The sequence below is a fragment of the Anas platyrhynchos genome, chromosome 2 (genome assembly GCF_047663525.1).
Source record: "Anas platyrhynchos isolate ZD024472 breed Pekin duck chromosome 2, IASCAAS_PekinDuck_T2T, whole genome shotgun sequence".
Lineage (NCBI taxonomy): Eukaryota > Metazoa > Chordata > Aves > Anseriformes > Anatidae > Anas > Anas platyrhynchos.
The window spans coordinates 12,203,420-12,224,521 of NC_092588.1; the positions used below are offsets into that span (position 1 = coordinate 12,203,420).

A 21,102-nucleotide genomic window follows, 5' to 3' on the forward strand; every position below is an offset into this window, starting at 1 on the left:
CCTCTAATCAGCAGCATGTTTACTCCTAGGGTGGGTACTTGCATGTTCATCAGAGAGAAATAAAGACCAAAAGATTTCTTAAGAGAGAAATAGAAACACTATAAAAACATTCATTCTAATTAGTTTAATTACTTGTCTGTGCAGCTCACTGAATCCTCATCACTGGAGTGGATTAAAGTCGCTGGATTTAAGTAATTCTTCATATTGAGCTTTTATCTAGCACCATGTGGTGGGATGACAAGAGATTCACAGACACAAAACAGAAATTATCTGTACACAGTATCTTCAACTACATGGCCAAAACCTGGATGTAGCCACATTTGATTTTACACATTAAAACCAGTTCGTTTTGTTTGAATATTCAGCAAGTTATTTTATTTTATTTTTAGGTATGCCTTTAAGGAGCAAACAATTCCTAGGAGGGTTAAAAGCGATGCTGTTTCCTCTAGCGACTTCTAGAAATCATTTCCCATTTGTTGGGAAAAAAATATAAACAAAAATGTTTTAACAGCAATGTCTGGTCCCCTTCCTCCTTCCTGTGATCCTCCATCTAGGCAGCTTTTATATTGATATATTCCTGTATATTTCAATTATTATTTATTCTCTCTGTTCAGACTTATGTTTATTAGAGGGACCCTATGCCTGCAAAGCAGGAGGAAGATGGGTTATTACAGAATGAAGGCATTTGACTTCTTTACACACTTGCAAAACGTAAGCAACAGCACAGAAGTTTTCCTGCTTCAGGACTTCTCACACTGCTCGTTTCCCTCAGCAGTTTTTCCTGCCCTGGGCACCACAGTACCCATCCTTTAGTCAGCTCAGCAGCAAGTTTTTCAAGTAAAATTAAGGCCCTCACAAACTTTTTTGAGCTGCATAGGACAAACAAAAATCACGTGTGCATACTGGGTGTTCTTCTTGCATGGCTTCAGGACAGAAATAAGCTCTAACTTTCTCAAAAAAAGAACCCTAAACCAACTTAATTTCTCTATAAGCAGCCCCTAAATCTCTCTCCTCCTGACACAGGCAGCACACATCACACCACAAAACACCGAGGGAAAAGTGCCCAGAGGACCTGATGTAGGGGAAGGAGCACAGGCTGAGGGCAGGAAGACAACTGGTGACCACTTCTCAGCAGGGTTTAGATTTGAGGGAGAGGAAAAGGAGAAGAAATCCAGGCAACCAGGGTGCTGAGCCTGAACAACAGAGGCAATACAGGCAGACTTACAGGATGTGTGGCCAACACTATTTGTCCGACACGGGGAGCATCCCTTGCATCAGCCTCATCCAACACAGCAGCAGCACTTGGAGGAGTCTACGGAGTTCCCAAAAGAGAGGAAGGAGCTCAACAATTAACACAAAACATTAGTAACCTGCGTGTCTATAGCTGCACACCTCCCCCTTTGACTCACTCAAGATGTGGTAGAAAAACGCAGATGGTTGTGATTTACGCTGGTGACTCACTGCACCTCTTCCCTTTCCCCCCACCCCCAAGGGCTTCTGTGTGTATCTTCATGTTCCCAGATGAGGAGTACAGATCAGAGGAGAAAACACCACAAACAGGCTGGTGTAACATCTCCCTCCCACAGCATGGTTTTAACCTTGCTCCCCAGACCCTCCTGTTCTTCTCTCCTGCCCCCACTTCCCTTTCCACTCATCTGTGCTCTGTTGAATTCAATGGCTATCACTTCTCGTTGTTCAGATTGACACTGCCTATGCAGTCTGAACCTTAGCACCACCAGGAAAAGCTTCAGAAAACAGTATTTTCCAATTTAAAAACATTAGGTCTGGCTTACTATCATAATACCTAAAAATATGCTCCATCTGAATGGAAAGGCCTGAGATATGGTGCCATCAACTATCACAAAGCAGGGTTTGAGGTAAGAAGCAGTGCCTGGCAGCCCACCACACCAAGGGCTTGCACAGCAATGTACAAAAAATGTTCACCTTGAGATTTCCAGAAGCAGGGACTTCAACAAACCTTCAAAACCAAACCACCCCAAAAACTGCCAGCCAGATTTTCGGATACCTGGACACCCAGTGGCCCCCAGGGGGGAATATCACACAAACCTGACGCCCCAGGCACTTCAAGACAGCTCCAATTTTAAGCTGATGAGGAGTCAGCCTTTGGCCTAACTCACGTGGTTTGATATCCTGATGAATTGAGGAGGCAAACGTGAGGTAAAACCCCACACTGAAATGCCACGTGTTGGTCTGGGGGTGCAGACAGACCCCACCACCGGGTCGGACAGCATGTTGCAGACCCCCACGCTTGCCCATGCTAGGTGTAAAACCAGCAGGTCACATCTCTACATCCCCATTCACAAGGAAGTTGATGGCTGCTGGTTACGAGGATTTAGGTGCTTACAAGAAGCACCGGCCTACGCAGTGCTCCGCATCCATCCACCTGACCTCCTTGTCTCCCTCCAGCCCTGGTGCTGATGGTTCTGCTGAGGGCCTTTCTGAGCATCTTGGTGTAAATAACTCTCATCCTGTCACATTTTAAATTACATTTTCTTGTGCTGTACTTGTTTAAAGGAAAGGCTGTTTCAAGAACGGCCTTGCCTCACACCATGGAAAATGAACTTCCCCGTTCAGAGCCTTTTCTTCTCTGACAGCAATCACACGATGTCCACCGAGTATGTAAGACAGGTAGATTTTCTAGGGCCTTTCTCCTCAAGTAGGAGCCTGCCCTTAGGTAGTTAATGACCTACGGTATTCAGAGGATCCCAGCAGCCCAGCATCTGAAGGCTTTACGGCTGTTGAGGCACCTATTCTCACAGCAGGGCTGTGAATTAAGGCAGTGCCGTTATCCCCATTGCTCAGATGGGCAATTAAGGCATGATGAGATCGTGGCTGAGGCTTCATTAAATGGTCAAGCCAATTTACAGCTTGCTGCTGCCAAATGGGATGGGGTAGAGACAGTGCAAAAAATCATGCCCTACCCACCACGGTCACACGGGAAGTCTGCAGGGCTGGAAATTATATCCAGGTGGTCTGTGCTCCAGGCTATGAAATTCAGATTATCCTCCTGGCTCACGAGTTAAAAATATTTAACAGACAGTGCAGGAGCTGGGACTCTTAGTTTAGGTCCTACTGAACAAGTGTTGAAGACACAAAACCACCACAACTCTCTGCAAAAATCAGAAGTCTGCAGATCAAAGGCCTGAGCTATTTGCCTTCCCTCAGAAATCATTCATCAGGCCATGCTGCAGACAAGCCTGTCTCTGCACGTAGGCTGCAGAGAAGCCCCTCTGCTTCTGACATCCTCTGGCCTTACAGAAGCTCAAAGTTACCTTCCTCCGCAGCTGCAGCAACATACATTGCTAGCAAAGCTGCACCAATTCCTCCTGGTCTTCTTTGCTTGAATGCTTCAGCTTAAGAATTCTCCTGCCTTGATATATATTTAAAACATATAAATCAATATATAATAAATATATATTTGCCTAAATTCTGGAAAATCCAGTATTTTAGGGAGGTTTTCAATGTGTTGAAGACCTTCTCATGACAACTCCCTCTAATCCAAAGCCTGTCGATATTGCCAATATATTTGTTCTTTTTTGCTGGCTCTGAAGGCTCTGGAAGCCCTGTCCTGAAGCTGCTCTGAGTTTACCTACACTTCCCACGTGCTTTTGAGTCAAGGGCATGTTTTCTCCTACTGTTGGTAATACAAACTGAGTGATCCTAGTGTGCATCACATCATCCCTTAATCAGGTCCTTGACCTCAGCTCTGAGGTCAAACACTGAAACAGTGACCCTCTAAAACATGCTTAGCTGCTCTTTTCTACCATCCTTATCACATGCTGTGCCTGTTGAAGTTGTTTTATTACACCTGCTGTATTTAATCTTCTGCAATTCCTGTTTAGACCACCTCTGCATACCATTTTTCTCTTATAGGCTTCAATTTTTGTATCAGCACTTTGTTTTCAAGGTGTATTTAATTATCACTCTTTTTCTTAGTAAGCACCCAGACTTCATACCCATACAAACCACTTTGCTTTAGTATAATCCTATGGATGGTATGGCAGAAGCAGAAGACCTAATACATGTTCAGCAGAAAAGGCAAAGAGACAATAAACAGCAAGTTTGACAAGACCCTCGGAAACATCTGCATGCGTCCCTTCCACTGCAAGTCACAAAACATTTTCCCAGCCTTCTGAGTATTTAAGACATCTCATACAAGACCAAAGCCACCAAGCATTCATTATCCATCAGCAGAAGCCAGCAGAAGCACCACTGATGGTCCTGATGTCCACACCATCTAAAGTCTGAAATTAATAGTAGTTTGGAGCTAAACTTAGTCTTAAGACACAGTCTTGTTCTGTACTGCTGTTCTAGCTTCTGTCATCCAACTAATATGCATCTAATACCCTAATATTAAATAGAAATATTTATCTTCCTTAGGATAATCACAGATTATGCATACAACTTTTTTAAGAAAACTCAAACACAGAGTTAAAAAGCCTTTCAAAACCGTGCTGGCTTATGGGGAAAAGGCCTGTCTTGCTCTGCCCTATGCTGAGATTCCAGGTGGGTGTGTGCAGGTTACTAAGTGTCCCTCCTGGCTCCTATCAGGCAGGATGGCAAACAAATGCATCTTGCCCCGGGGCTCTCGGACCAAAGGAGCTCCCTTTTCCTCACCACAGCACCCTTTGCTTCTCCGATTTGTCACAGGGCAGAGCTGCTGCCCTCTGCACACAGTGACAGCTTTGCTGTTGGGAGAATTTGGCAGGGCCACAAAGGACCTTTGTTTGTGCCAGGACCTGGGTGCACAATGCAATCCTTCCCCCTTGTCACACACTGTCGGGTTTCCATGGCTGGGCCAGAAGCACTCCCCCACTACCGCAACATTACCTCCTTCTTCCCACAGTGAGTACTGCGGGACCGAGGAGACAGAGGGGAGCCAGTCGCTGCTTTTTGGGGCACGAATTCTTGCAAACTCCAACTTGACTAGCAGCACAGATGACAGATCCGAGAGTGTCGGAGCTCTGCCCACAGCTTCTTTGCAGGACTTTTGCTACATGGATGCTGCAAAACCACCAGCTCTCCGATTTCCAGGTACATTCTTGTTCTCGAGGCCAGAAACTTGGCAGATAGATGTGATGTAACATTATTCCTCTGCGCCACATTTCTCCTTTTGCTCTAAATCTGCCAGCCTGTGTGTGTATGTCAGCACAGCAGGCCTGGAGCAGGGCTTTGAATCCAGCCTGTCCCACCTTTCCCTGCCCTGTCTCTTGCAAGAAAGGGGCCTGGGTTGTGGATGGGAGCTGCCAGCACCTGGGAGCTCCAGGAAAGGATGCCAGTGGTGGGGCAGGGGATGGAGGCTGAGCACAGCCTGAGCGGCTGCTGCTGGAGAAGAGCGGGACTTGGCAGGACGCGAGTGTCTCCGCATTTTCATTTCACCCACGAAATATGCAGAAGAGATGATTACTGAATCACTCAAAAATTATTTAATGTCCCAGTTTGAAAGAAACAGTGCTTCTTTTTGAAAAGAAAAAAAAAAAAAGAAAAAAAAAAGAAAAAAAAAAGAAAATAAAAGAAAAGCAGAAGAGAGTGAAAAGCATCTTTGGAAGTAAATGAAGTTTCATAAGATCTGACCACGTACTAAAAACAGCTAAGTGACACACCTAAAAGTAGGATCAGACTAACCCAATCCACACCTTTGCAGACTTTTGCCACGGAGAGAGCCACAAAGAAGGGCACATTTTGCTTCTTCCATTTCTCATTTAAAACATCACGGGATGCAGAACAAACCAGTTCCCATTTCCAAAACCGAGTCTGATTTGGAACACACAAAGTTCAGATGCTTTGGCATCTGGCTGGAATGCCCCTTACACTCCCAAACCACAGAGGGACAATGTTTCACCCAGACAGATCATTTCCATGCCAAAGAATAAACTGCTAGCGACAACACGAAGAATTGGCAAAACCTTCCATTCATTTCTTTCTTACCGGTGTAAGCGGTTGCCATCAGGACACCTTAAAACACCACGAAGTGTACTTGACAGTTACCTCCTCCTGTCTCCTCCCACACGTTTTTAATTCGGGCATACTCACTGCTTCCTGCGCAGAGCCGGACTCATTACAAGCATCGGCCTTTTTGTCTCCCTGGATCCCCCTCCGGCTACTTCATAGCGTGTCCAGATGAACAAACTGTAACAATGGCTCTTGAGCAATACTTCAGAAATGCAGAAGAGGAGAACTGCTCGTTACAACAGTGTCTTACTGTCTTACTGAGGAATATTTGTCTAAATCCTTTTTTTTTTTTTTTTTTGAAACTGGGTTTCTTCTCCTCCCGTTTCTGGTGAGTAGGAGGGATCTCGGTTGAAAAAGCCAAGGCTGGTTTATACACATAAAAAAACACCTCCTTAGGGGAACACGTCTTAGTTGCCTCTTACAAGGTCAATCAATTATTTCACGTTGCCTTTTGGTATGTCAGAAATCTTCCATTGAGCAATTTCACTCCATTAAAAAGTATCTGAAGGAATGATTTTTGAGTACTTTCTTATACATAATTGATTCTGCCCCAAAAGCAAAAAAACAAACAAACAAATCACTATTCTACAAACGAGACGACATCAGAATGCAACGCAAAGAAGCCATACGAAGGCAGAACCACAAAAATAGGAATCAGCTCAGAAGGCGGCTACTCTTGCTGCTATCTAGGTCAACAGAAGGAAAGCAAGACCTGAGCTTGAGTTTGTAACATCCCATAAACCTCTTTACTTTGCTTTTCTCCTTATTTTGTATGATTCGTGCTCTTTCCCAGCCCACCTCCCTCTCCTGCTTCAAAGCCCGAAGCTCCCCCTTGCCTGCCAGTCTCATGGATTATCTTCTTGCTGAATTTTTCAAAAAAAGGCGAAAGAGAAGTCAGAAGGAAAGTGTTAACCTGTGTCCGTGCCCTGTGTGGGGTGCAGGCTCCGGTCCCGTCCACAGAGGGACGGGATGACAGAAGTGCTAAGTCTCATTGTTTCCGAAATAACCTGTCATTTGGGCAGCCGCTGCTGCCTCTCCAGCCAAACTGAGCTGGAAATCCTGCAAAACCCTGAGCACAACCAGCACGGAAAGCAACGGCTCATGAAGCGCCCGTGCCAGACGAACCCCAAAATTTCAGAGGGATCGTGTGGTGCTGGCACAGAAATAATCTCCACTCAGCCCATGCATGCTAAGAGCGAAGTTTTGCGAGAAGTTCGAACTCACATCTCCTCCGACACAGTATGTTACTAATCCACGGTGCTGCCTGCCAGGGCCACGAAGCGCGAAAAGCACGAAAATGGCCAGAAACAGGTCTGCAGCACAGCGACCAGAACATGCGCTCATCCCCACTGACTTCAGCAAACACTCCTCCCCCCTTTCCTGTGTGCTGCAAAATAGGCTCCAACCAACCAGTCACTGACATCCAGCGGGACACTAATATTCGGGATTTGTTTGCCAAAACACGTGCGCTCCTTCCAAGGGAGGAAAGAAAAAACAAAAAAAGATCCTTAGCTGCATGATTTCAAGAACCGCTGATTCTGTGACCAGCTTGCGTTAATTTAGTTCGTCTCCCAGTTTTACAATGTTTGTGAAAATTTCTCTCTCTTTAAAACAAATAACCAACAAAAACCCTGCTATGAGCTCCGTGCGATGTGGCAGCTCTTGCCATGGCAACCCACCAGCTCTGAGAGCGCTTTTCTGCATGGACCTCGCTGCAAAACGAAGGAGGGCAGGGAAGAAGTGTGCTAAAAACCTCCCCTGGCCGAGTCCAGCCTGGTGATCCCACCACTAAAACACCCAAGAAAGCGGCCTTGGCTCAAACCATTAACCAGCCGCTCGGTCATTTGCAGGTTGGCTGGTCTGCTTGTTTTGTAAAGCACGTTCAGTGTATTTTGTTTTCCAAGCGTCACGGAAAATTACCTTTGCAGCCCCAAAAACGTTCCCCCTGCCAGAAAGGAGCAGAATTAAGGCAACTGGGCCAGGTTCCCAGATGGTCTCCACATGCCACAGCAAGGAGCTTGCTGGAGGATGTCCCCTGGCTGGTGTGGGCAGCCGAGCCTGTGGGCAGGCTGCTTGTGAGCTCCCTCGCTGCCTCCGATAGGCATCGCTGGGTGTTGCACCCCGTCTTCTGCTAGCACCGACCTGCCGCTGCTGCAGCACGATTAAACACGGGCTGCGCCTTCAAGCTCGTCTTCGCAACCACAACTTATCCTCTGAAGCAACCCTCCTCCCGGGCCTTTAATGAATATTCAGAAATTCAGCGCCCCCAGACATCTGTGGGAGCTAGGACCTCCAGGCACGCCTCATCTTTGGCTATTCTTCAATCTAGCCATGTAGCCAAATCTTTCGTGATTTGTGATCCTTTTTGAACCGCTCAGGATCCAAAGTTGACACTCAAGACGGCTCGCAAGGACTTTTCCCCCCTTCCTTCTTCCCAACAGCATTCCCTCTCTATCTTATCACCTGCAAGACTGCCTTAAGTGCTCCGATTACCCAGGCTGGAGCCATCCAGGGTTATTTCTCCCGAGGCTTTATGTGAAAGTTTAGTTGCACAACAGTTTCTGAGGTTTAGGAAAAACTACGTTCCACAGCTGAACAAAAGCAAGGGCTGATGTTGTTATCTGAAATCACCCAACCCCAAAATCCAAATAAGGTGGGAAGAGAGGAGACAATAGTCCAGCGGTTAAGGCTGGGGATGGCAGAGACCTGAAACCACATCTCCAAGGAGTGTTCAAACCATTCTTTCTCTCAAAGCTGGTATGGGCTTCAGGCAACTTTCCTGACAAAAGCATCGTCGAAACATGCATTTATGTAAAAAGCTTCAGCTCCGGCAGGTCAGCTGCCTTCTGGCAGTGAAACACTTGGTCAAAAACATTTCCTGAAGCTACTGCTGTCTCAAGACTTTTGTGATGTTCAGGGGATTAGATCAAGGCTTACTGCATGTTCCTCACATGAAAGAGGACCCTCTCCCCCCAGCTGAATTCTTGAATTACTTTTTATCTTTTCTTTACAAAGTTCTTTTTCTCTGCATCATTTCTTTATCTCATGGAAGAGACGCTGAAGAGGCTACCCAAAGGTATTGTGGATGACCCATCATTGGAAGTGTTCAAGGCCAGGCTGGATGGGGCTTCGGGCAGCCTGGTCTGGTCAGAGATGTCCTTGCCCATGGGGGGGTTGGAACCAGATGATCTTTAAGGTCCCTTCCAACCCAAGCCATTCTATGATTCGAGGACCTGCTCCCTCTCTGATGCCTTTTGCCTTTTCCACCCACACCAAAACACAAAGGGGGTTGAAAAGCTCAGTCAGGAGGAACAGCACAAACTCCTCACAGAGCTCCTGATCTGTGTGGCCTTTAGCAATACTCCCAAGCCTCTGAGGAGGAAGGGTGCTCCTGCCTTGGGAAGCAATCGTGCCTGCCATGACCTGATGCATTCAACTCCCCTGGTATCTCTTGTGGCCTCACAACAGTAAATTAAAGGGTAAATATCTGAGGAGAGAGGGAACAAGCAAGAAGCCTTAAAGCCCCTTCCCACCCATACAGGCCAGGGACTGGGTGAGCTTTGCCTCCGCTCTCCTTTTGAAAGATTTCAGCTCCAAAGAGAAGTTATCCCAGGCGAGGTACTGCAAAATGGGAACGACAGCCACGGAGCATGAAAAGGCTACAGAAATGTAATGGAAAATCCTCAATCACTGACGAGTCCTCTCGTAACACTCTTGAAATAAAGAGAATATGACAAAACATAACACAATTGCACACAACACTGCTGAGAAATTGGATCTGGCTGCTGAAATCAGTTCCCAAACCTCTTCAAACACACAGCAGCTCTCACCAGTTAACTGTGTCCAAACCACGCCAGGCCAAGAACGGACAGGCAAAAGGAGGTAGGTCACCAGAACCTGAGCAGAACGGAGCTGGCACCTAAATCTTTGCTGGCCTCTTTTGTCACTTGCCAAGGCTCTGATGTGGCATCTCTACTTGTTTCCTAATGAGAGGCGGCACAAAATTAAAGAGTTCAAGGGCTATGTCCATGGGATTTCTGTCTTAGCTGCTGTTGCATGAGTGAGTGAGGAGAGGAGCCTGAATATTAGATCCAGGAAGGTGAGTGAAAAAAGGGCGCTTTGTTTTCTTCTCATCATTTGTTTTTAATTCCAGATCTCATTCTTTCAAAATTGAGTTTAAACAAGAACAGGACAGATTTGACTCCTTTTGTGGAATAAATCAGCCTAACTGCTGAGGTTGGTGTTTTTGGACCAGCATAGACTCAGCCAAGGAAATTTGGTGCTGTCAGATTCATCCTTTAGGAAGGATGAAAAACAGCCACCCTGGCACTTCAAGTTTCTTCCTTTGAAGATGAAACAATTTAGAGTTGGTATCAGATGGCAGGAACTGAAAACTCTCCTTTTCCAGACTACCCAAAGATACTTTTTCAGTGCTTCAAAAGCTGAGCAAGGGCATGGCCCATGCAGCCCATCAGGCACACAACAAGCTGGGGCTCTGAAAGACGTCCCTCCTCTGCCTCCTGCCCCAGACTGCAGACAGAGACAGGGGCAGGAAACTGAGGAGAGCCACAAAATATTTAACCCACCAAAAGGGGCTTCAGATGGGATCCAAGGCCCATGTTTCAGAAGAATCAAAGCACAGTCTGAGGCTTGCAAAAAAAACCACACGCAGCAGAAAAACACCAAAAGCATACTAGGAGAGAAAGAGGGAAAAGGAATGATTTGAGATTTTTTTTACCAGATCTAAAACAAGAAATGTATTAGTGAAAAATAAGTCTTTCCTCCATGGACAACCCAATTTCAGCATGAAGGTGCACATACATACATAAAGTATCTATCAAACTACACGAAACCAGCACATGCCATTGCTGTTTTTGTAGGGAAAGTACCACCAGGAAAGAAACACCTTTGAACCCAGACCTCTGTTTGCTTCCAGTCCCAAGTGACCCAAAAGAAGGGCTGTCTGAAGATGCTCAGTAGCGGGTCAATCTTTCCCAGTAGGTAGGAGAGCTATAAATCAATCGCTTTAAAATAAATTAATAATAATAATAATAATAAAACAACAAAAACCCCTGAGGCTTGCTGGGAAGAAGTGGAATTGGGGGGAAAAAGGTAAAGATTAAAAGAACCTGTAAGCTCTTTAATGTGGCACTGAAGTTCTTATAAAGAGAAAGCACAGAAATGATAAGAAAGGGAAAGAAAGGAAAAGAAAGCAGCCCATTGACACCAGCTACAGATTTTTTTTTTTAATGGGCATTAGGTCAGCAGGGCAGCTCCATCTGCCCTGCCTAAACCAGAGCTTTGATGATGTTACATGTAACATTTTACTATAGATTTCATCCTGTTTGGCTGTAAGTTTATTTTTTGTGTGTGTATGCACGTGTATCACGGCATGGATGATAGCACAGGGTTTTCCAGAGGGGAAAAAGGATGATTTGTAGGCAATAATGAAAACAGCAGGCGTTGGGTTGCACCTCAGCTGTCTTTTTCGGGTTGGACAAGGGGAAAGGAGGACAGAAAGAAAGAGGCAGCAGCCAGGGGCTACAAAGGCCCCAGAGAGAAGGGAATAGGAGAATAACTAAGGAATGGCTTTGCCGTCAGGCCCCTGCACCCTGCTCTCCTCCTGAACTCAGCTACATGCACAGGAGCCACCACGTCCCTTTGTTGCTGCCCATGCCCACCACAACTCCCAAGGCTCACCACGTCGGCTGAGACAACACTAATAAAAGACTTTTCTCTGCTACATTTTCACCAGTGATTTGCATCTACACGTAGATGAAAAGAGACCCCAGGCATCCTCCTCCAAACAGACTACAAAAAAGGAAAGATCATGAATCCACACTCTGCTGTTCTTTGAAATTCCACTGTGCTTTTCCAACCTAATTCAATAAGGACTGTGTAAACAGACTGGAGCCTGTAAGGGTTCCCAGTAAATGAGTCTCCTGACTAACACCGATGAAGTTAGAGAACGTTTGCTAGGAGCTGGAGTCAACGCTTAAAACACAGACTGGAGACAGACCGAGCAGATTTGGAGCCTGGCTTTCAGAAAACCTTACCCCACAACCTCAGCAATCTCTTAAGTTTACCTAATGCAGTTTAGCATAAAGGCAGGTTAGCAATAATTGGACTATACTTTCTCCTAACACGCATGAGATCCCTGGAGAACATCGTTGTTTCAGCCAGCACAGATTCATGGTACACTCAACGGCACGCAACGCACACTACACGCAACGCCTTCTCATCGAAGAGATCCTGGGAAGCCAAAAAAAACCCAGAGCACATTTTTATGTCCATTACAATACACAAAGCAGGCATGTTACCCGAGGTGGTCACTGCTTCAGGAGAGCACAGCTGGCAGACACGAAGGACAAAGCAGAAGACACCCAGCACAAGCTGGGCCCCGCAGGGACACCGCTGAGGGATGTGCACAGACTCCCTCTGCCCTTGGGCAGGCGAAGCTGGGGCAGAAAAAGGCTCTCAAGACACAATAGGAAACTTCACATTCATAAGTTGCAGCAAGAACAAACAAGGGGTTAACGATTTCTGGCGGTTTTATTTTGCAAGGGGCAAGATAGAAAGGGGGATAAATTTTCAAATTTAATTTGACAATCCCTGTAGATTATATTCCAGGAAATTACTCTGTCATGTGAATACTGTTACTGAATGACATTTTGGTCCCATTATCTCAGACTCTTTTTGGCATGTATGTCAGATGTGATTCACCATATGTTTAATGACATGCAACACACTGGTTCAAATATATCCTACTAATGCACCCAGCCAAGAGAACCTTTATTTTCTTATGTTTCATGTTACAACTTAACTCAGAAATGCCTCAGTTAGTCACACAGTCCTCCTCCAATTTTAAGATCTCCCATGTAGATTTATGGAACTTTAAACAACAAAAGAAAACCTCCCGAGACAGATAAAACTTCTTTTCATAAATTTGAGAAAGGCGGGATACCATTTAACTGTTAGCACTGGAGATGTCCCGATCCTAATATCTTCTCCAGCATTTTTGAGCTATTCTTGTGAAATGGTTTCTCTGTATGATAATTAGATAGGAATTTTATAGTGAGAATGTTTCCCAGACCAATAGCTCTTCCCCACTCCCAATTTGAGTGCTGCAAAAACAAAACAAGCGCCAGTCCCTGCCCCAAAGAGTTTACACTGTTTGCTTCCTCCAAGAGGAGTTAGGAGGATTACTAGCTGTAAACTGCTTTGAAGATTAAAAAAATAAAAAAAAAAGCAAGTGCTAAATATTGCTGTCCCCATGAGTCAACACATACTCCTCAAAACTCTCTACTAACCATTTATACCATGACAAAAATAGTAATTTTGAGCAATAAGCTCGATGCTTCACTATCGGTGGCTCAGGAACAACAAGCGGCATCAAGCGTTACTGTCTGTGCTAACAGCTCCTCTCAGGCAACTCTGTGTGAAGGTTAAACCCAACACATTTCCACTCGTGCAGTCAGGCAGATTTTGTTCAGCCCCTTTTTGCCCCAACGAAGGCAAAACGGTGAGGATGCTTCTGCCCTGCAGAGAGCAAAGAGCAAGAGGTGTCCACCAGGGCGACCTCAGCCCTTGCTGAGGGGGAACCCTCCCGGGTTTCCTACCTGCTCACCTCCATCCAGCTGCTGTTGTGCTAAATTTCCACAAAATAATTTGGCACCGAGCCTCTGCCAAAGAGGGTTTGGGGCAAGGAGTGGCCAAGAAGCACCAGTCACCCCTAGAAGTCCCTGTGGGAGAGGACCCACAGGCTGGCAGCGTGCATGGATCTAGCCATGCTGTCGCTCATCCTTTTTGACTAAATAGTAATGGAAACCAAACCCCAAACTCGCTCCCAGGAATTCACAGCCCCCCACTGCAGGGCTTCTGATCACCTGCAATAAAATCCAGCATCTGCAAAGCAGCCACAGGCTAATCTTCAGATGTGGCCAGGACCCAGGTCTCCAAAACCATTTGATGGGACCCCCAGGAGTTCAATGCCCTGGAAAAAAACCTGAGGTCCTATGTGTTGTATAGAAGTGTCTGACAGCACTGCTGCGAATCTGCTGACCATGGTGGTGGCTGGGTCTGCACCTGCTACCCCAGGTGGACATGGAAGAGGCCACTACACCTGAGCCCAGTGCTGTGGATACACCGCAGAGCACAGTGAGGTTTTTAGGAGGAGAAGCAACATCTTTGATACATACCTATTGCTGTGCAGGGACCTGATGGGCACAGCAGCGCGCTGGTTGGGAGGTAAGAGACACATTGCAGAAGGGAGGTGTCAGGAACAGGCGCACAGGGGCTGTGATTTGCGGGTGTAATTCGCCAGCTAAGCCTACTAGGATTTTTTTATACATGCTACGGAGACTTCCCATTAAACCCACCGGGTTGAGGAAGCGATAAAATCACGCGCAGGCAGGATGAGAGGGCAGCTGGGTTGCCAAGAAGCAGCGTGCAGCCAAGCAGAAGGGGATCTGCAAACGCGGCCGTGGCACGAAACAGTGGCTGCAGGAGGGGCTGACGAGTCCTGACTGAGACCCCGTGCAGGAAGGGGGCTGCGGGAAATCCCAGCCATTGCTGGAGGCACAGCGAAGCCCCTCCTGGAAACCCAGCTCTATGGAGGTCACCGTCTCCCTCCTCTCCCTTCATCACATCCCCGCCTGCTTCCCAGGCTCAAAACCCACCTGAAAGCCACCAAGATGATACAAGGTGCTGTAGGCTCTGCTAGCCTTGCACCACTTTTAACACACTGAGCATCCCTCTGACTTCCCCGCCACCTCAGGACTGGCCCAAGTGTAACGCCGCCGTCAGGAGTTGATCCAAGTGACACAATTACTCAGCCAGACGTGGCTGGAAAGAGATACTCAGCCGTCCTTGTGACACGCACGAAACGCACCCTCAGGTCTTCACAGACATGCAGGAAGTCGCTTTTGGAGCTGAGGAAGAGCAGTGGCACAATTTCTGCAGCACCGGACCCAAGCACGATGTACGGCTGCAAGAGGCAGGGCTGCACGTTACGCTGCAGCTGCAGGATGCTGAGGTTTCGGTCCCTAATGTGCACCAAAAGGCTTGGGCTCATTCCAAAAGCAGCCCTTACCAAGGGTGTGCTGCCACAAGCAAGCTGCTTCTCACCTGCTCACAAGTGCTTTCTCCTAGTGCTGTCCAAATATTTTTGAAGGGGCTGAGCCTGGCTCATTGAATTCCTCTGAAATTTCGCTCCCGACTCCGCCAGAAGGGGGTCAGAGCAGGAGGCAGCTCCTTGCCCACACTCCTTGAGCACCAGAGAAATGGTCTGGCCACGGTCACTCAGCGGGCTCTTTTATTTCAGAAAAAAAATAATAAAGAAATTGGAGAATAAGGTTGCAGCAGGAATAGGGACCACAGAATATTTTAGACCAGAGCTAAAAAAAAAACAAACAAAAAAAACCCACCACAAAACCAACAACCTTTTTGGTGACAAATATACTTCCCTATGCCACAGGACCTCGAGTCTTCTCCTGGAGAAGCTGCCGGGTGCTGTCCTTGCTCTTCCTCCCCACCCATGCTCACTGTCCTGCCTGAGACCCAGCTGGGGCTGGACTCGTTCCTCGCAATCCTGGCTGGGTGTTGGGGAGCAGCACACACAGCTACAGCCCGGTTTGAGCTCATTTTGAGGATCACAGACAGGAAACGTGCTGGGTTTGTTTGCACCTGAGCCATGACTAACGCTGGCAGGGAGAACGGAGACAGCTCAGACACCAGCACAGCGCTCGCTGCGTACGTGATGCTCCTCCTGAGCCCCAAAAGCAGCGAGATGGGGCCTGAACGACGCCACCCATGCAAGAATCACAGCTGCATCGCAGGCAGCTACTTGGGATGCAAGCCCCGTGATGCTCACCTCCACTGCATGCGCCGGGCTGCGAGACAAGGGCGTGCTCCCCAGTACGTAAGCAGACGTGCAGATCGAAGAGCTCCTGCCTTCAGGGTGCCAGCTCCCTCTGATTTCCAGCAGACCCCATAGGGAGCAAGCAGTCAGCGAGAGACAACGCTACCAAAAACCTCCTGCAGCAGCCGAGGTGGGGGGATTGCATCCTGGGGAGCACAGGGAGCTCCGGGGAAGTTCATTGTGATTTTTGCCACTTCCCATCTTCCTCCTTGCAATTTACCTGGCTTTCTACTCCGTCCCTTGTTGTTCTCACCTTCCAGGCAGACACAAAGGTAGCAGCGTGGGTTTTGAATCAACCGGGACCAGTGGAGAGGAAAGGAAGCAAACCTGGGGCTGGCTTCAAGCATGGGGAGTGAGGGTTTTGGGGAGGGGGAGAGGCTCCAGGGTTGGTTAGATGGGGATTTGGGCCAGATTACTGCCTTCCAATACGAAGTCTGAGCAGAGATATTAAACCTTCATAAGGACGGAGGGCACTTGGTCTTGCCTTGGTCTGCCAGAGGTCATGCTGTGCCTCCCAAAATGATGTGCCAGTCCAAGCTTAGTGTAAACTGAAAACCTACACAGCGCCTTGCACTGCTGCTCACCCCTAGGAGAAGCCCTGAGTGCTCAGGCTCTGCTGGGGACCAGCTGAGCTCTTCCACTGCAGTCTGTGTTTGCAGCACAGCTTTTATTCCCCCGTGCAAATCACATCTGCCTTTTCAGGAAGACTCTGTATGACACATCTACCCAAACAAAAAAGAAGTTTCTCTTCTCTGCTTCTTCCCTCCTAGAGAAACTCTTTTTTTTTTTTTTTTCTTTTCCACCTCAAAAGCTGTTTTCCAGGGCAGATTGGATGAGCTGGACCTGCCACATCACATGGTGCTTGGAAGCCTGAATCACTCGCAGCCCAGGTCCTGTTCCCCACACGTGCTCCTGGCCCCAGCAGCCGCTGCTCACCTCTGCAGCCACCTCCACCTGGGCACAACCGAGCCCCTGTCACCGTGCTCCCCATCATGTTGTCCCTGGCACAGCAGGACCTCCCTCTATTCACCAGCAAAAGTGACCTTGGCTGATGCTTTCCAAGCCATGATGAGACCCCTGCTTGCTACAAAACCAGTCAAATTTGATTTTGCAGCAGGGAAGTTTTGATTCCTTAGCAGTAAGATATTGAACTCATTCCTCCCCAGAGCCCACAGCAGTCCCCAACACCTTCCATGCACAGAAATATGGGATGCAACCCAGAAGAATGCTTTAAAGAACTGCCCCAAGTGCTGTTTGCAACACTACAGCAGCAATACTATATTTTTTGTTGCAATAATATGCCTTCAGTATAAATAGGGAGGAAAACTGTAGGTCTGAGAGACGAGCCATGCTGCTTGGAAGGGGGAAGGATAACAGCCCTGTGCCAGCCTTCTGGGAAGCGAGGGACCTGGCGAGACGTGATGGTGGTACGTGATGGAGATACCTCCAGTTTCAGACTCTTCTGTGTAAGTCAAAACACCGAACAGCCTCCCCTCCCTCCCTCCCTGCAGGAAATAAAGGTGTTATTTCCAAACAACATTTCAGTACGAGATGAAGCGATGCGATGAGAATGGAGACGAAGTGTGCGATAGTGGAGTTAATCACAGCAAAGAGGGGTTGTGAGGGAATCCCACGAGACCGACACGTTTATTTCATTATTATATCACAAATGACATTAAGTATCCACCGAGTCCCTCAAGGCAGAATTCCTGCATAAAAAGCATCCCCGCTCACCAAGCGCGGCAGAACCTGCAACCGTTCTATAAATAAAAGGTATTTACAAAGAGAGCTGTTAAATATTTATTTTCCTCTTGAGACCAAGTTCTCTGTTCATTCGTCTCCGCCGCAGTACCAGGGAGCGGAGGAGCTCACCTAAAAAAAGCCCAGGAATCAGTCCAGAGCCCGGGCTGGCCCCGAGCACCAGCCTCTACAAGCTGGCGAGGGAAAAAGCATCCAACCTGGCACGGAAGCAAACAAAACGGGCATGATCTCACCCGGCAGGCAAAGGTAGAGCGAGGAAGTCTGGCGACAAAGCAGCGCTTAATAAACACCATCAAACCGCCCTGTCCCGACACAGCCAGCTTGGCACCGGGCAGTTCAGAGCAGCGACAACCTTCAGTTGTCAACTGCGACTGCAGATTTGCATCGCATTTGCTTTGTGTCTTGGGAACGCGCACACGTTTCTCACAACTAATGAATTACAGTGATTTCTTTTTTTTTTTGGAAACTGACAGTTCTGGGAGGGGAAGAAAAAAAAAAAAAACAACACAAATCAACCACCAAAACCCATGGCTAACCCTTTGTAGTAGCGATTGTAATAGTCCCTACCCCGGCTTGCCAAAAGCTGAGTTTTAATTAAATATTAAAAAGCTATTTGTTAAAATAACGTTGCCGTGGCAACTGGAGAAAGCTAAAATACCCCAGCATTTCTGACTCACGGCATATTAATCAACCTCCAGCTATTATATAATGAGCACCCCCCCTGCCAGCGCCTGTGGCCCCGGAGCTGGGCAGCGCTCGCTGCTGGACTCTGCCCCCGACTCGGCGGGGTTGGCTCCTGACCCTGGCCACACACAGGAGCTCACGGATTTTGGGGAAGCCGTGCTGGGGCTGTGCACATCCCCACGAGTGTCCAGGGACAGGGGGGCTTGGTGTGGGGAGCATGGGTGGTGGTAGCGAGGGGGTGGCACAGCCCCTTCCCTGCCAGCCCCCTATTTCTCATCGGGACACCAGAGCATCCACTCCCCATCTATTCCTGCCAAGGATTTTCAGAAATTGTTGGAGTTTTGTCCTGCAGCGGGTGCCTTCCGACCCTCAGGCCAACTGTGCAAACTCTGAAGAAGAGAAGAAACCTTGCCAGCGTAGAGCAGCTCTGCCCCTTCACGCCAAATCTCTTTATTTTATATATTTAAAAAAACAAACGGGCACTCGCTGCCCTGGGAGGCTTTTCCAAGGGGACACTGCTTGCACTGAAGGCACTGGGACTTCTTCTGTTGCCTTCATCCATGCCACGGTGTCACCGTGAAGGAATCACTGAAGGGAATTGCTGCAGGAGAGAGTTGAACATCGAGGTCCCAGGGCAACGCTGATTTGGGGGAAGAGGAACCAGACGCAGAAGCACAGCTGCATGGCTCAGAGTCAGGGACAACCTTCCCCTTCACAGCGACTTCATTTTGTTCTTTTAGCCCCCCCACTCCTTTTTTTATTTTTATTTTTTTTTTCCTAATGGAAACTAAATACCTAATCACGTAGTTATTAATCAAAAGGAATGTGGTGAATATTACAGCATTTGTAGGGCAGCTTGGTTTCCTGCTGCTTTGTTTGGGTGTCACAGGCTGTGACTATGACAACCGCAAGCAGTTATTGGACTGATGTCATTAGTGACATCATGCTTAATGGAAAAGAAAAGGAAGAAGAGACACTACCAAAAAAATACGAAGAATGGAACAAAATCTGCTTTATTCTCTCTCCTCCTGCCTCCTGGACCGGGTCCTTAGGGATGGCCGCATTGGGGCTGCTGGAAAGCCAGGCAGCATCAGCCCTGGTCTTAGCAAAGCTCTGGAGGTGCTGAGCACTTGGGAAAAGCTGCCCTCCTCCCTGCCCTGGCCGCAGGACAGAGGTGGACTTGATGTTACACGGAGGAAATCTCCTCACCCTCTCCTGGCTGGGGGCCGAGGGCACCATCCAGTGCCTAAGCACAGTGCTGGCATTCAGAGGACACCCTGCTGTCAGAGCTTTGATAGAAAGTATTCGTCAAGTTGTTGCTCAAGCTGCAAATACCAAAAAAAAACCACAACCCGAAATAAAACTAAAAAAACCACCACCACTACCACCAAAAAAAAATCCCTGAAGTCCCCCAAATCTATCCAAACCGTATCTGGCAGAGAAAGGTCCCCTGCAACAAGAATCCCCTTCACAGTTACACATCTGGGAGTGCTGATAGAAAATGGGTGAGATTTCCAAGTTATCTTTTTCCCAGCTTTTCCAATGCATAAAATGTGCTTCTTTGCCCTTCGTGCTCTCCTGCCACACCTGCCATGTCTCAGCAGCCCGATGCTGCAGCTTGCCCTGGCACCACCTCCTCCCCCCACACAGCATCCCAGCATGGGACAGCAGCCACACCACAGCTGCTGATATTCATCCTCAACTGGATCCGACCTGGAGGAAGCTCTCCCCCTGCCTCCTCCCAGGGTTTGGTCCCTTCTCTCTCCCACAAGAACAAAACCCCATGGAGGGGAACCTGCCCGGCAGAGCAGCTCTCCCCTCTCTCCATCGCACCTCTCCAGGCTGAATGCCTGGTCCTGCAGCATTTTGCAGGACAGTACTGGAGGAGTAATGCAGAGAGCAGATGTTCCACCTCCGGTTTCTCCTCTACCTTCTACGTGTTGTTTCTCATTTGGCATTGCCCCGCTGCAGCCATCTCACGCTGCCCAGTTAGTTCTGGCTTCAGCCAAGCAGCCTTTCACATGCCAGGGTGTTACAACACAAGTAAATGGGGATTTACTGTCTCCTTCCACCGCTGAAAAATGGCTACTTCTCACTGCAATAATTTCAGAGCCATCTGAGACCGTACACAAGTCACCTGGGCGGCTTCCAAGCAGCCTGCTCTTCTGTTTTATCTCTCACCCTCTTAACACAGCCGTGATATATCAGAGCGTCCTGCACCGCTGCGTTGCTTTGACTTAACACCCCAGACAGCATGCACCTTGGACCAGCCGTCTGCCTTTGAAGAGCTGGAGCACAGCACGGGCAGGTCCCCGTGTTTATTCCTTCTGCAGCAGCGAGCACTGCATGGGTGCGTTAGGACAAGGATTTGTCAGGGCTTCAGAGGTGCTTGCAGAGCAGAGGCTGAATTTCAGCACTGCCTACTTAACAGAAAACAAAATGCTCATCTCAAAGAGAAGGTTGCTCAGCAGCGTTTCTAATGGATGGACATATTTTGAGAGACACAACGTGTATCGTGGCACCTTTCTGCTGAATTTATTTCCCCACACCACCTCCCTGCAGCCAGCATGGCTGTAGAGAACAAGGCCAGAGCCCCTTCTGTGCGGTGCTTTCTAAGTGACGGACAAAAAATAAACCCCACAGCTCGATTAGCAGGCCTCATGCAGCATTAAACACCAAGGAGTGGGGAGAAAATGTTTTTGATCCAAAGGGAGACTACAGACAACAGAACTTCCTGAGGACAAACCCAAAACACCATCTCAGTC

The 21,102-nt window shown here is 48.0% G+C and overlaps 1 protein-coding gene across 5 annotated transcripts in view; it reads right to left on the reverse strand.

Moving 5' to 3' along the window:
- The window catches only part of ZHX2 (zinc fingers and homeoboxes 2), a 68,239-nt gene that overhangs the window by 18,156 nt on the left and 28,981 nt on the right, over positions 1–21,102 (reverse strand). Inside the window, exon 3 of one of the 5 annotated variants that reach the window (XM_038174075.2) lies at positions 1,226–1,312. The exons of the other annotated variants lie outside the window; for them this stretch is intronic. The gene's annotated coding sequence lies outside the window, so the exon portion shown is untranslated. The remainder of the gene's footprint in view (positions 1–1,225; positions 1,313–21,102) is intronic. 5 annotated transcript variants of the gene reach the window in all.